This window comes from Panthera leo, chromosome D3 (genome assembly GCF_018350215.1).
Source record: "Panthera leo isolate Ple1 chromosome D3, P.leo_Ple1_pat1.1, whole genome shotgun sequence".
Lineage (NCBI taxonomy): Eukaryota > Metazoa > Chordata > Mammalia > Carnivora > Felidae > Panthera > Panthera leo.
Genome location: NC_056690.1, coordinates 92,125,615 through 92,141,183, shown reverse-complemented (window position 1 = coordinate 92,141,183; position 15,569 = coordinate 92,125,615).

The window sequence follows — 15,569 nt, the reverse complement described above, 5'->3', positions numbered from 1 at the left end:
CAAGTACAACCCACGAAGTGTCCTGACCTCCAAGCATGACCCACGAAGTCCTAGCCTTGAAACATGACCCACAAGAGTGTCCTAATCTCCAAGAACAACCCACGAAGTACCCTAACCTCCAAGTACGACCCACAAAGTGTCCTAACCTTGAAGCACAACCCACAAAGTGTCCTAACCTTAAAGCACAACCCACAAGAGCGTTCCAACCTCCAAGTATGACCCACGAGTGTCCTAATCTTGAAGCATGACCCACGAGAGTGTCCTAACCTCCAAGCATGACCCACGAAGAGTCCTAACATTGAAGCACGACCCATAAAAGTGTCTTAACATCCAAGCATGACCCACAAAGTGTCCTAACCTTGAAGCACGACTCACGAAGTGTCCTAACCTCCAAACACAACCCACAAGAGTGTCCTAACCTCCAAGCATGACCCATGAGTGTTCTAACCTCCAAGTAGAACCCACAAGAGTGTCCTAACCTTGAAGCATGACCCATGCGAGTGTCCTAACCTCCAAACACAACCCAAGAGAATGTCCTACCCTCCAGACCCGACCCACAAGAGTATCCTAACTTCGCACAGCAACTGTCTGCCAGGGTTGTGAAGAGAAGCTTTGGAAAGGCGAGGGTCAATGGTCCTTCAAACCCCACAACAAGTGAATCAAGTCTGTGGCCAGAACAAACTGTGTGGAACACAAGTTAGTAAGAGAACCATTGATTTTTTTTTTTTTTTAATTTTTTTTTTTTTTCTTCAACGTTTTTTTTTTTTTTTTTTTTATTTTTGGGACAGAGAGAGACAGAGCATGAACGGGGGAGGGGCAGAGAGAGAGGGAGACACAGAATCGGAAACAGGCTCCAGGCTCCGAGCCATCAGCCCAGAGCCTGACGCGGGGCTCGAACTCACGGACCGCGAGATCGTGACCTGGCTGAAGTCGGACGCTTAACCGACTGCGCCACCCAGGCGCCCCGAGAACCATTGATTTTTAAGCTCCTGGAGCCTAGAGGAGCATTCAGTTGTAATCGCTGTCAGTTGATGAAAATGCATATGGATTTTTCCATTTACAAAATAACAAAAACGTGGCATTGAAAATGTCATCAAAATAAAAGTCCCAAAACCTTTGAAGAACTCAGTGAGTTGACTGCAGTTTTGGAACAAAAGTCTGACTCAACACAACATATGAGAGAATTACAGTTCCCTAAATAATAGGACATTAATCGCGGCAGCCTTCGATAAAAATAATGTATGCCTGATGACTTCCCAGATAAATATTTGTCTTGTGTCCTTCACTGTTTTAAATTTAAAATCTGTGAGTTTTGGGGCTCCTGGGTGGCTCAGCCGGTTGAACGTCTAACTTAGGCTCAGGTCGTGATCTCACAGCTTGTGAGTTCGAGCTCCGCATCAGGCTCTGTGCTGACAGCTCGGAGCCTGGAGCCTGCTTTGGATTCTGTGTCTCCCTCTCTCTCTGCCCCTAACCCACTCGCATTCTGTCTCTGTCTCTCTCAAAAATAAATAAAAACATTAAAAAAAATTAAAAAATAAAAATCAATGAGTTTTTTTGGAAGAAGTCATAGAAGAACTATTTATGATAACCAGTAAAAATGAGTCCAGTGAATTAACAAGCATATACAGTATACGTACATATAACCTGTACTTACAGCCTCTAACTATGATTAAAATAAGAGGCTATACAAGCTAAGTGCATAAGATAGAAGCGGCTCACAACTGCCACCACAGCCACACTGTCAGTCCGCGTTCTTCAGGCTTTGCTAACGGCCATCACAGCTGAAAGGCGGAGGGTTACCTGCCGCCACTGTTACTGCCCCCACTTTAAAGACGGGAAAACTGAGCCAAGCAGAGGCGAGGAAGCCATCTAAGGACCCACAGCATCAAGCCCCGTGCTGCTGGAACACTGCACTGCTCTACCTGCCTTTCCTGAACTTTCGAATGTACTCCTACGGGGGAGGGGGGGGGGGGTTAACGAGGTTCCGCAAATGTGCAGCAGGTGTTTATGGGGTGGCCCCATACTGTGTCGGGGGCCGTGCAGAGTGGCCGGCAGGACTCACAGAACAGGAGACGCGGCCCAGCGCAGCCGGGAGGAGGGCGGCGGCCAGCAAGGTCGTGCCCTGGGAAGGAGCGAGCCGGCTGTGCTGTGCGGGGTGAGGGCTGCGGGGCACGGCCTTGAACTCGCCGGAGTCAGGCTTCCTCAGCGCAGGGCGGACACCTGCACGAGGAAGGCAAAGCCCTACCTGGAGGCCTCAGAGGGCAGATTTCGGGAGAAGGGGGTCGCGTCTAGCACAGGGCGCAGGCACATGATGCAGTAACCCACCCTCAGGGGGCGCCTCTAACCCGCCTTGGTTCCCGTGGTCCTCACAGCGCCCCCCAGAGACAGGTGTCTGGACGCTCAGAGGGTGACACAGCAGAAACCGGCCGCGTCCCCACTCAGAGCACACGGCGGGCTTCTAAACCACCCGGGGGAAGGGAGCCCCTGGCTGGGAGCCTGCGCTCTGTGGGTTTGGTGCACCTCGTGTTAGTGTCAGATTCGTGATAGCGTCTGAGTGGAGCCGGACGCTGGACCTCGTGTGATGAGCTGAATGTCCAGGCTTCCGGCTTATTCTGAAATATTGTCTGCAGGGGCACCTGGGACGCTTAGTTGGTTAAGCCTCGGACTCTTGGTTTCAGCTGAGGTCATGATCTCAAACTTTGTGGGTGCAAACTAACAGAGGACATCCGCTGCGGAGGCCTTGACCACGTGCAAAGTGCCCCCCTTCCTAAACCACCCTCAGCACCTTGGTGCCAAAATGAGGACGGTGGGGACAAGGATTCCCACTGGGCAGTGTGGGCGGCGACCTAATAAACCAGGCAGGGTGTGCGAGAGCCCTGCCTTTCCTCCCGCGGTCTGTCCCTCTGTCGCATCCTGTTCTCCTCTGCCTTCTCACCTCAGGGTCTCCACAGACGAGCCTTCTGACTCAAGCCTCACGTCCCTGCGACTCTCCAGGCACAGCAGCCCTACCACCTTTTCTCCCCTGAAGAGGTGCGTCCGGCCTCCTGTTCCCACGTTCAGAGGCCCTTGATGGCTTCATTGACTGCGTCATCAGGCACCCAGCCCTGCTCCAGGCACTGCCAGCTCATGGAGATGCAACACAGACTGGTCCATGACGGGTCAGTACCCGTGAGGAGGAGCTACCCACCGACCCCAGGCATCCTGGGAAATCACGGCATCACACAGATTCAGACCCAATCCAGCTACACATTTCCGCTCTGTGAATGAGCACGTCACCTGATCTCTGTGAACATCCCTTTCCCTAGCTATAACATGCGAGCATGGAACTTATTTCATAGATTTATTATGCTGTGAAACAGTCAATGCAAAGGATCTTGAACAATACTCATCTTGGGCGTTTGTGATGGTTAATTTTACATATTGACCTGAGGGGCCCTGGGATGCCCAGATGTTTGGTTAAACAGGCCCCGGGCATGACAGGATAAGATTAAGGCTGGAATTGTAGACTGAGTCAAGCACATGGCTCTTCTGTGTGGTTGCACCTCATCCAATCCACTGAGAGCCTGGAGGGAACAAGAGGGACAAGTAAGAGAATGCTCTCTCTTCCTGCCTGTCTTCGAGCTGGGACAAAGGTCCCAGCCTGGATCCCACACCATCGTCTCTCCTGGCTCTCAGGCCTCTGGACTCAGACTACAACCATCACTGGCTCTCCTGAGTCTGGACTTGTCAGCCTCCATGACCATGTGAGCCAGCTCCTGATAATAAGTCTCTTCGTGCACACAAACGGTTCTGTTTCTCATGGGAACCCTGGCAATTCTGTGTTATGAGCAATACAGTACTCAATAAATGTTGACTCCTTGGGCCACAAAGGAATGACCTATGGAGAGGGGAGGAGATACTTTGGGTAAAGGAACTTGAAAATGCGAACGTTCGAATCAGACCACAGAGCATTACCACCTGGAACCACTCTGTCTTTCCCTGAAAACTTTCCTGAACCCTCCTGAAACTTCTCAGGCTCTCAGAGCTCACCCACAATGGACGCCCACTGTGCGTAGTGACCAGCTTTGAGTCACCGTTTAGTGTCTCCCACTTCAGCCCAAGGGACTCCCTTTACTATTTCTTGTAGGACAGTTGACAACAAACTATCTCAATTTTTGTTTATCAGGGAATGTCTTAATTTCGTCTTCATTTTTAAAGTATAGTTTAGCCAGATATAGAACTCTTGGTTGACAGGGTTTCTTAAATGTCAACATTCTGAACAGGGCATCCCACTGCCTCCCGACTTTGATGGTTTTGACCAGAAATCAGCTACTAACCATGTTGAGGATCACTTCCATCTCTCTTGCTGCTTTAAAGAGTATCTCTGTTTTGACTTTCAATAGTTTGATTCCGAAAAACTTGATTCTGACTGTTTTTGCCAGGTTTTTCATTGCTTTTAAGGAGGCGTGGATTTGGGGGGTTCCCAACTCTGCCATTTTCAGAGATGTCACACATGATGTCTGGATGACAGATGGTGATACACACCCTCTAATTATTAGGCTGCAGAGGACAGAGAGGCATGTGCATGTCAACACAACTTTATTTCAAGCGTCAACAAGAATTTTCTCTTCTCACAATTCTCAAACATACTCATATCATATTTACATAACACTGTAAGAGAAAATGAGAAGTTTAAGCATAATGAGAACTTTAAAACTCAGTAACATGCTCCTCAGGAGAGATGTAACCGTAGAAAAAGACAACCTCCTGCAAAAGATTAACTGTGAACATATCTCTGGCCTGGACTTTGAAAAGCAGAATTATAATCTTAGAGCTGGAAGTTAATTTAGCGTGCATGGGCTATAGCATCTCTGCAAGGAACAATGTCCTAGACTCACGGGCTCCCGGACTGGAGAACTCACCTCCCCTTCGCTGCCCCGGGGAAACCCTGGTGTCATGGTTACCAAAGGGGTAGGAGCGAAGAAAAGAGTGTTAGCCACTGGCATCCACCCAAAATCTACCAATTGCAGAAAAGAGGTCATAGGTGTCAAGGGTGGGAGGTATGGGCAGAGATTCCCTTCTCTCTTGTCTTATCGTTGCATCCGAGAGGGTCTTGGATGAGCATAGGGATGGTTCTGAGTTCACCCAGATGCTGTGCTGGATCACAAGCTTGGGGATGCAGGACAGAAGAGCAGGCAAATTACATCTGGACAACAGCAAGGTGGGGGCAGGGAGTGCAGAGCCATGGCAGGTCAGGCCCTGGTCATCGAGGAGGATGTCATAGACTGAATGTGTGCACCTGTCTGCAAACTGATTTGTTGAACCCTAATTCCCAGTGTGCTGGTGTCTTGACAATGGAAAAGTGCCTAAGAACCAAGATCTTTCTCCTGTATTTTAGGGAAAATCATATCAAATTTGTGTATGTAACCCAAAAGAAAATATGGAGTGTCTTCTTGCTAAATAAAATAATTAACATTTCTCAAGGAGAAAGGAAAATGAAGGCTCTATGCAACCCTCCCAGATTTGGCCATAAGGATTTACTACAGAAAAAACAATATTGAAAAGCATTATTGGCCTCAGGATAGATCTCACTTCAGTGTCCCACAAAATTATACTTATGACAAGACAGTGCAAAGGAAACATGACGGAATGGGGAGACTAAACTGGATGAATCTGAGGGCCATGCTTGGACATTTAAAAGCTCTTGACCATGGCCAAGGCTCTCATTTTAGGGATACAAACAAGTTCCATAATTTGATGTAGGGAGCTCTGAAGTTTCTCCAATGATCAAGTTAAGTCTGAAAGGTCCTTGTCAGTAGAATTGTATCTCACTCTGTGGATTGCATGTAAATGCATGTAAATTGTACTGGGATTAATAAAATATAAACCATTGAAATGTACAACTGATTCTCTGTAGCATTTTTTCATTTTGTCTTTTGTGTGTTTATCTTGTATCCCGTGACCTTGCTGACATCACTCATTAGTTCAAATAGTTTCTGGTAGATTCTTTGGGATTTTTCTAGGTAGACAATCATATCAGCTGCAAATACAGTTTGATCCTTTCTGATGTTATGCCTTTTTTTGCTTTTATTGCAGTGGCTAGAATTGCTATGCTATGTTGAATAAGAACAGATATCCTTGTGTTTCTCCTGATTTGATGGGGAAAGCATTCAGTCTTTCACTATTAAGTATGAGGGAAGCTGTAAGGTTTAATGTAAATATTATTTACCATGTTGAGGAAGTTACCCTCTGTTCTTAGTTTGCTGAGAATTTTTTATTATAAATGGGTGTTAGATTTTGTCAAATGCTTTTTCTATGTCAGTTATGATCCTACGATTTTTTTCTTTACTTAGCCTGCTAATATGATAGATTATGGTGACTGATTTTTGAGTGCTGATCCAGCCTTGCATTTCTGGAATAAACCTTACTTGGTCATGGTGTATAATTCCTTTTAAACATTGCTGGATATTTGCCTATATTTTGTTGAGGATTGTGTGTCTATGTTCATGAGAGATATTAGTCTGTAGCTTTTTCTCTCCCTTTTTTTTTTCATTTTGCCTTTTCTCTATCAATATATATTAAAAGCATAATTGGTCTTACAGTAGTTGAGTCTGGTAGTTGTTTGTTTCAAAAATCCTTACACTCCAAAATGTTGGAAGTCACTGGATAGGAAAGTATGAATATCCTTCTCAGTTCTGTGGAATCTTAATTCAATTTGTGAAGAATACTCAGGCATCAGAGAGTGATGAAAACACCCATCCATGTGAAAATACCAGGCATCAATAATTTTAAAAGGCAAGTGGGCATCCAAAGGGGAAAAAAAGCTAGTTATCTAAAATGCGGAAAATCACTTTACTTTCCAACTTGTTCACAGTATGATCAAAATTCTGAGCTGCATCTAAAGATACACGTGAAAATTAAGTCCAATGAAATAATTTCATATTTGATTTTTTTCCTGGGTATTAAAGTCGACAAATGAATCTTTTACAACACATAATAACTCAGGAATACAGCACCTTTGAGATCTGTTGAGGAACAAACTATTACTTGACAAGATGAATCCGCACCAAGAGCTCATAAGAGAGCTTACAAAAACCCTACTGATAAACAATATATCAACTGAAATACAGAATTAACGTTTTTAAAAAAGCATTTTCTATGAGAAAGAAACTCAGATACTATCTAAAGTCAAGTGTACTTATAAAGTTAGCTCCAATTCCCGTTAACGTGACATAATCTTTGTTTTTAACTTACGGCGATCAGCCGTTTAAAACTTCTTCCTATTCCACTTTATTTTACACGTTGCCAATTAAATTAATGTTAAAGTCAATAAATGTATTCATAAATAGTATGCATATTATGATCTAACTTTTCTGAGATTCCTTCTCCCTCCCTCCACCCCTTCTTTTCATCCTTTGTTCTTATGTATACTCATTGTATACACTTAGAAGAGGTTAATGATGGTTCTTTAGTCTTTATAATTTCTTGTCGTAATCTTGTCTCATTTCTACGAAAACAATAGACATGTATTCTTTTTGAAAACAGAGAAAGGGGGTTGGCGCCTGGGTGGTTCAGTCAACTCTTGATTTCGGCTCAGGTCATGATTTCACAGTACATGAGTTCAAGCCTCACATCAGGCTCCAGGCTGGCAGCATGGATCCTTCTTGGGATTCTCTCTCTCTCTTCCTCTCTCTCCCTCTCTCTCTCTTTCTCTCTCTCTGACCCTCCCCCCTCCAAATGAAAAAAAATAATAAACTTAAAAAAAGAGAGAGAAAGGGAAAGAGAAGAAGAGGAAAGAAAGACCAAAGGATGAGGGAAAGAGGGAAGAAAACATTTACCCACATATTTGTCAGTTTTCCAACGTGATTCCCCTGTATTCTCCACGGCAGGTCTCCATAAGAATGAAACTAATATAATTCGACAACGTTGTATTATGTTCCTGTACTTATAGAAATGCCTTATAAAACAGTGCAATTACTCTGTGTGAAAATAGCATACTCGTAAGTAAGGATACTTTAAGGAACATAATTTTATTTTCAGTTCAAGAAATTGGTTCAAATCACACATCCACCAGACTTCATGCAGAACACAGAGTGATTTAGGATGTCTACATTTGGCACTACATCAATTAATACAACTCTTAATTTTTGGCATTCGGCTTTGTGAGTTTACCGGTATTCATGCTAAATTTATAGATGGTAAGACAAATTTTAGAGAAACAAACTCCAGAGAGTAGTTGTAACAGCATCTGGTGTAGGAAGATCCACATTCATTATTATTTCTACAGCAGTGTTTAAGCCATCACGTTGGTAAAATTAAAAAAAATCAATATTCACGTATCTTCTTCGTTATACATACTACTATGTTATCGGGAGATAATTAACTGAAAACCTTACACAGAGAAGTTACATTTATCTCTTAGAGATAATTATGCTGTTAAAAATCAGCAGCTGCACAGAAAGGCATGCATATATTTCATTTCAACATTGAGTGAAAAAATTCACACATAACAACTGGAATGCAGTATTCACTTCTCTATATTGGGCGAGACAACAAAATTAATGTACAAGTGCTCTTTTCCACCAAGCTATTTTTTTTGATGGGAAAAAATATGATAATCTCTGAAATCCTTACATGCAAGTTATCCAACTCTCTCACGCTTTGAAAATATGTAAATTTCTGCAGATAGGTTAATATAGTAGTTGAACAGATATTTTATGAATCAGATCAATGTAAACAATGAAATCTGATCGATTTAGATCTCACATAAGCAATTACTTTTTCATAGAACCACTCAAGTTTTGGCTTACAGAGGACCATCCACTCAGCTTGAATGGTTCTTAACTCTGGCGATGTGCCTGAGGCCTTGAAAAATGCTTGGGCTCCACCTCCAACCCAATCAAATCGGGAAGGAGGTCTGAAAATGCGGTCCCTGGACCCGCAGCATCAATATCACCAAAGAGCCTGTTAGAAATACAAATCTTGGGGCTTTACCCCAAATGTACTGAATTGGAAATTCTGGAGGTGAGGTCCGGTAATCTGTGTTAACAAACTCTTCAGGTAATTCAGATACTTGGTAAAGGCTGAGAACCATGGTCCTAAGGTGAGCCCAGAGCCTCACGGCCATAAGGTGAGCCCAGAGTATCATTCGTACCTTCTGCAGAATTCCCCGCTCATTCAAATGTGTTTCCCTTTAGAGACTTGTTCATCCCGTTCAGCTTTTCTTTCGTATGTGAGAATACCAAAGACAGCATTTCCATCAGCAACCTCAGCCACAGGATCAAACCAAACCTAATGTCCCTTACCTTTTCTGCAATGCACAGCTCTCCTGTGCAGCTATAACTTGAGAAATTACAAGATTCACCAACAAGGTTCAAGAAAACTTGGCATTTCTATCCCTCAGTGTCACATCTTCAGTCTTTACGAAATACATGGCCACGAAGCATGACTCTCAGAAAATCAATATATGGTAAATAATATTTATGTATCCATTTCTGGTTTGTAAATATTCCCAAATTATAATCTGATTTAATAACAAGAGGATTATTAAATTTAATTCTTTATCCAGGCTAGCTGGCCCTATGCTGAAAATATCACAAACTAGGCGTCTGCTCACTCACTCAGTAAGTATATTCCATGTAAAGTTCCTCATGGGACCTCAGGGCTCTGAGGATAAATAGGACTCATGCGCCTACCGACACTCCCCACCTCCCTGTGTGCTGCCTGATCCTGAGCTGCATTATTGCAACACACTTCTTACCTATGTCTACACCCCAGCAACCGTCTCTTTAATGGGAAATTGACGTGGTTTCTATTGTTATCAACAGTTTCTCTGAGAACTAGACTGAAATGTGCCACAATTGCATGTTTACATTGAGTTTTTCTTCCTAAGGAGATGGGAAGGTTTCCACCTCCCCACGTGCTTCTGCTTTCTTGGACTTCTGTGGTTTTCAAATGGAGACTGTTTAACTAGCGGTACCTATGATAGCAGGTTAAATGGCAAGACACCCATTATGACCCTTTCATTTTGGCTGCTCTGGGCCCCAAGGTGCTCACCTATATTTTGCCTTCACTCCTGACACGTCAGAAAGAGCTCTTTCTGGCCCAGGGATCATAGGCCATTTGCCTGGTCCAATCTCTTGGCAAAGTGGATGCAGGGAGGGGCAGGGTAGGTCAGGACGACTCATCCTGCAGAAGCAGAGGGAGCACGCCCGGAGACCTGCTGCAGCCACAGCCAGGTGCCCACCTCCTGACTCCCATCTGCTGTGACGGTCACTCACAGGACACGAGCTCTTGTGGGTGTGACATCACCAGAGCCAGCACCCCAAAGAGGGCGCTCAGGACAGATGTGCCCATGGGCCTTTTCTACTGCTTTTCGATTCTCTGAAGACACTGGTCATCTGTGATCCTTACAAAAGGAACTTTTCTCTTAAAGCTTGTGTTTCCGACACTTCACTGTTAAAGGGAGGGATATGGATAGGGTAACCAGGAAAATGTCATGAGCCCAGCCGAACAATGAAGATATGAAAAGTGTTGGACTTGGGTCATTCAGGGATCCCTCAACGATGACAAAATCTGGAGGATCTCAAGCACAGAAATACGACTGACCTTAAGAAAGGAGCAGGGAAGAACAGATAAGGTCACAAGCATAAGTAATACAAACAGTGAGTGGAGGCGTGACCAGAAAAATCCAGTACAAACAATGGGTAACGTGTGCCTTGGATTAATTGTTTCTAACTTTCAGCGAAACCTGACATGGAAATCCAAGGGCAGAGGAAGCAGATGCCCTCTGGTTGAACAGCAGAGGACGCAGCTAGTGCCTGTCCCCCGAGTTCCCACTCTCCTGCCTCCGTGCACGGTCGAAAATCTACACCATCCGGAGTCCCCAAGGAGCAGGGTCTACAACCAACGCCCAGGTGATGCTCTGCCATGTTGTGAACATTCAAGACACAGCCGTTACATCCCAAAGGCTCCCATTCCATCACTGGTACCTCGCTCCACAAGTGGGCATGTCCCGTCACGGCCAAACTTCCTACTTCATCTGCCACATCAACAATGCTGGCAACATGGGCACCTTGCCACACACACACACAAATCGCTCCGGACAAGATTGGCCCCCACCATCTTTCCGGTGCCTGGAGGCGTGGCCTCACCGCCTTTCCGGTGCCTGGAGGCGTGCTTACACTCGCACTGATGCTCACCACAGTGTAAAATGCTGCCAGTCACTTCCTTTCTTCACCGTCCCCTCCCGGGACCACCCCGTTTTACCCACTGGATGGCATGTTACCTTGACTGCCCGGAACAAGCCCACCACAGGAGAAAAAGGAGCTTAACAGATCCACAGTGGTCTTGAGAACAAGCACACAACAGTAGGTTCCGTTTTAACAGTCACTATTCAATCTTTTGAAGTAAGGCTCCAGATATAGTGCGTGGTGACCCATAGAAAACCCAGAGTGGACCACAAGGTTCATCCCAGTTTATAGGTGACCTTAATGACCATCACTGCCTGAGAGTAAAGACTCTGAACGGTGGATCCCGGTTCCAGTCGATGCCAGCAGCTGGTGATCTTTGTTCTGACTTCCCTAATGCTGAAAATCTGGACTGGCACAACGTACCTAGAGATATCCAGAGATCTGTTCCCCAGCAGAAAGGATGAGGCTTTCCACCCCCAAAGTGACATCAAAACCCTTCTCTATGAAGTCAGTTCTCCATGCAGTTGTTTAGAGAAAACTCAGCCAAGGTCAGAACAGACAGAGCGAGTCCAGCTGAGGTCGTCTCCACAGTGTATTCAGAGCTGAGACCTTCCTCCTCACCCCCTAGAAAGGCCCCTCCCGCTGCAGCTGCGCCCAGGACACAACCTGAGCTCTGGCAGAGGGGTGTGCTGAGCGCGAGCTCGGGAGCCGGCGGTGAGCGGTGCTGAGCCCAGCAGAGGTGCAAATGCACCGGCCTGCTAATATTCCTAAAGATCATGCCCATTCAAGCAGATGTGCCTGTCCCAGAGGCCCAGCAGGGCAGCCAGAGTGACAAAGGTGACTGTGAGTGAATCTGCCACGCCTAAGACACTAAACACACATCCGACACCCTCCCCAGACATGCTGGCCTTCCGCAGACACAGCCCACACCAAAGACGTGGTCGGTGCGTTCAGTTGTTTCTCAGCCCCAACTTTTCCTTTTCTAAAAGAGAAAAATCAAAGTACATTATAAATTGAAATACAACTGCCATCCTGTCATTTTTTCTTCCTAAGACAATAGGTGGCCATCAGCATTTGGGGACACCTACTCCTCGTATAGATGGCTTTTTTATAATACACAAGTCAGTAACATCCACTTGACAAACAGCCTAATAGGGAGCACTTTCTAACGGCCAAGAACAGGATCGCCTTAGGAAGAAAGCTGGTTACAAATTTCAAACGTGGGAGATACCTGCACTTAGTGTCGATCACAATTTACAAATTTCAGAAGAGAAGGGTCCGGTGGAAGCAGCCCCGTTGGTATATTTACCCCAATTACAGGACTATGTGGTTTACATACACGCATTTAAAATATCCTTTTAGGCAAGAACAGGGGGAAGCTGTACATGGTTTTATTTAACGCAGTGCTGCTTCAACGTGGGCATTTGGGGACCCGCAAGCATCTGCAGCATCTGTGGAGAGGAAATGAATGTCTCGCTAAGTTATCCTCTCCTGCTCAGAAGAAGCCTGGCCCCAGGTTTCCGCTAACACTCGGGGACTACGACTGCACCGTCTCCACGCATCTGAGGCGCTGAGCAAATGCAATCAATCTCGAGGCCGCAAGTTAAAGTTGACTCACGAGTGACTCACGCGGTTCAGCAGGCGCCTTCTCTGTTCACTGTAACTCATCACATCTGAGTCGAAGGCCGGATTTCACCAGGGTAGATACGAGAGTGAGAAACTCGGGATAGAAGCACATTTCGAGAAAAGCACAAGAAGGTGGGGGAGGAGGAAGAGAAGGAAATGACTGTTTCACTCCTAAGGTGTGCATTGAACGATTTCATTAAAGGCGAAAATATTTACCTAAAATATTCAGAAAATGGCCTCTGTCCCCACATTGCTGAGGACACACGTGGTCAGAACGCAGACAGCGTCTACTTAAGGTATCTCCTGGGGTCGCGGGGTGAGAAAGTCGTTCCAACCACATCACTATATTCATCAGTAGGAGACTGAAATCCGTCCTCATCTGTGTGAAGCAGCCAGCATTTCGGCCACTTAAATATTCCAGAGCTAGTGTCCAAATGTGAAAAACTAAAAGCCCAGAAAAAATCACAACCGCCTTCTGGTACTGAGGCAGCCAAATCTAAGGAGACGACATCAATTCTCTTTGAAGTTCACTGAAAAACATGGTTTGCAAGCCGCCCAACTTCAAAGGCAAATGCAGCATTTGTCCGTTAGTCTGGCTGCTGCAAGAAAAAGCGTGTCCTAGGGAGGCCTTCTTTATTTAAAGGAGGAAGCAAAGGTGCTTCTGAATTAGTTGCGTTAATTATACGTTAGAAAAACCACCACCTAGGAAGCACGCGCTTGGTCAATGCAAGACACTCCGATGCCTCTCTGGGCAACTGAAGTCTGTTCCAGTCCTTCTGGAACTCCTCATGCAGACAGCTTCACAGAGGTTTAGATCTTCGCAGGACCCGAGTCATCATCAGTCTCAAAGTTTCTTATACCAGTGGGCCACCTAGGCTCTGAATAAGAGGAATTGACTTAAATGCCAATGGACAGGAAAAATACCCTATCTAACGGGTCCGCATTTGCACTCAGCAAATGGGAGGTTTTGCAGGTGCCGGCTATGACTCTGGCGCTATGCTTCTGGCTTCCGTCACACCAGCCACAAATGGGATGGACCAAGGGGACACGGGTGGGTACGTAAATACATCTTCCACGTGCTTCTTAGAAAACAGAAATATTGGGTCCCGCATTTCTTCTAATACTTCCGTGTGTGGAGGAATCACAAGAGAAAAACAAAGGAACAGCCAGGGTGCAGGAAGCCTTTGTCAACCATGCAAGCCCAAAGGCAACCAGGAGGCACCTCTTTGTACAGCTGTGGGGGTTCACACACACACACACGACCTGTTCTGGCATCTGCAATGGCGACTTCAAGTTCCACAAAGCACATGAGGTATCACTGTCAGGGTACAATGTTTCTGCTGCTGTATTTGAATAGAGTGCAAAGAATTTTCCATGCAAAGGACTTAGGCTGTCCTCTAAAACACTGGCATCACACATACATGCAACTTCTTTCCCTAGCCACCAAACATGAGAGTTCATGATTTCCCATCCTTTCGAAGAATTTTCTCCTATTCTGGCTAGAGTGTGATTAGTGACAATGAATTCATCAGCTGGAAAATTTGACATGCAAAGACTTATATCGAGTTTTTTCATCTAAAATTTGATATTTCCTATGGAATCCTGATTTGACACAGGTGTGCATTACACTAAATCCTTTTTCAAAAAGTCTTCCTGATGTTGGATTCTCACAAAATATAGCAAAGTCCTGGAGTCTGAAAACTACTGTTCTAAGGTAGAATAATTTAATCTCTTCATCCCGTGTTTTTCATTCTACACATGAATAAACACGAAATTGTCATGAAAAGTACATTTGAAATTCAGCCTATGATCATTTCCGAGGAAGTAATATTGGGGGTAAATGTGCATTTAACATTACTACGAATTTAATGAAACAAAGCATGTGTTTGTACAACATAATCCTTGGGTATACCTACTCAGAAGATTCCTTTTCTTCTAATGTTATCTGAATCGCGTGTTGCGTACGCTTTCCACATGTGGCACGACCACTACCATGTGTCTTAATGGATTCTGACTTCTCCCCAGCCCCATAGAAACTATTACCCACATATCATCCTCACTGGCATTTTTTTTTTACTCCCTTTTGGCTCAGTTCCACTCAAGGCACACAAAATACCCTGGGCGATATCTTTGTAAAACTTTAATGACCACGTTCCCTCTTGGATCTCACTGGAAGCTTCCACTATTAGAATAGTTGCCCTTGGCATTTTCCCTGATTTTTTTTTTTTTTTTTTTTTAGGTAACTCTACAAAGCCTACATCGCAGAATAGTTTTAAGTGACCGGGCCAATGTCTGTCACCCTGAGTCACCGCTGTGCCACTGTGCTCGTCTCCAGAGATGAAGTTAATGGGCCCTCATGACCACAGACAGGTGAAGCTCATCTCCAGAAACCGTGTTCACTATTGACAGTTGGGGGCAAATGAGGCCGGTGCAAATCGACTTGGCAAAGTCTCACTGCCATTTAACAGATGCGCCTCTATATAAATGGCCACAAAAAAAATGAAATCCAGGTAAAACTTTGATCGTGTATCCATGATCATATTTTGAAACACATACCTCGCAATATTACCTCGTTTCTTAAAATTGAAGAATTAACACATACATGTGTTTTTTTCTAAATAAACTGGCTCCAAAATGTAGATCGCCAGTATTCCTGACCATCTTTATAGGCTGTCCGATGAAGAACTGAACATGTCGATGGAATTCTATTAACCTTTCATTTCTGTAAGGGTATAAAAAACTATGTAGCGTTTCCTTTTGTTTTTGAAATAA